This window comes from Bison bison, unplaced genomic scaffold (genome assembly GCF_000754665.1).
Source record: "Bison bison bison isolate TAMUID 2011002044 unplaced genomic scaffold, Bison_UMD1.0 scf7180017862638, whole genome shotgun sequence".
In the NCBI taxonomy this organism is placed as follows: Eukaryota; Metazoa; Chordata; class Mammalia; order Artiodactyla; family Bovidae; genus Bison; species Bison bison.
Window position 1 is genome coordinate 43,023 of NW_011493210.1, and position 1,048 is coordinate 44,070.

The window sequence follows — 1,048 nt, forward strand, 5'->3', positions numbered from 1 at the left end:
TACCATTTCTTTCCTTTATTGTGTTCATCTTTGCATGAAATGTTCCCCTGGTATCTCCAGTTTTCTTGAAGAAATCTGTAGTCTTTCCCATTCTATTGTTTTCCTCTATTTCTTTTCATTGTTCGCTTAAGAAGGCTTTCTTTTTTCTCCATGATATTCTTTGGAACTTTGCATTCAGTTAGGTATATCTTTCCTTTTCTCCTTCACTTTTTGCTTCTCTTCTTTTCTCAGCTATTTTTAAGGCCTCCTCAGAGAACCGTTTTGCCTTCTTGCATTTCTTTTTCTTTCAAATTGTTTTGGTTTAAGAGCTTATTGTTATCTTAGTTAACATGGATGATTATTGACCAGTATTTTGGTTGAAAATTAAAATATATGAACTAATTCTATCCTCGGCACAGGACAGCCCCTGGAGAATGATTTTTCTTTTCTGTAAACACCTTTCATCACCTTGTTTGGTTGTTATTTGTGTCTCATTGTTGTCAAGGTGCTAAAATTACATTTATTTGATTCTCTTAATAGTTTAGCTTCAATAAAAGTGAGTATTTCTATATCTTTTGAGTATTAACACATACTCAATCCCAGGGCTAAATAGTGTTTTATTAAGTAATAAGTATTTCCAGCACATGGACTACTGTAATCCTTAATTGCAGTATTATAACTCAGTTAATTGAATGATTTTTTTAAATGACATTCTAGCAGATGGAATAATAATTAGTATCATTATTAAGATTAATTTTTTCATTGAGGTATAGTTGATTTACAATATTATATTAGCTTTAGGTGTATGACAGTGATTCAAAATTGTATAGCTTATGATCTCTTTAATGTTATTATAAAATATTGGCTATATTCCCTGTGCTATTAAATATATTCTTGAAGCTTTTTTACCTTATACATTATAGTTTGTTCCTCATAATCCCTTATGCCTGTCTTGCCACTGTCCCCTTTCTTCTCCCTACTGGTAACCATAATTTTTTTCTCTGAGTCTGTTTTTGTCTTTTTATTTCATTTATTTGTTTTAATTTTTAGATTTCACATATAAATGATT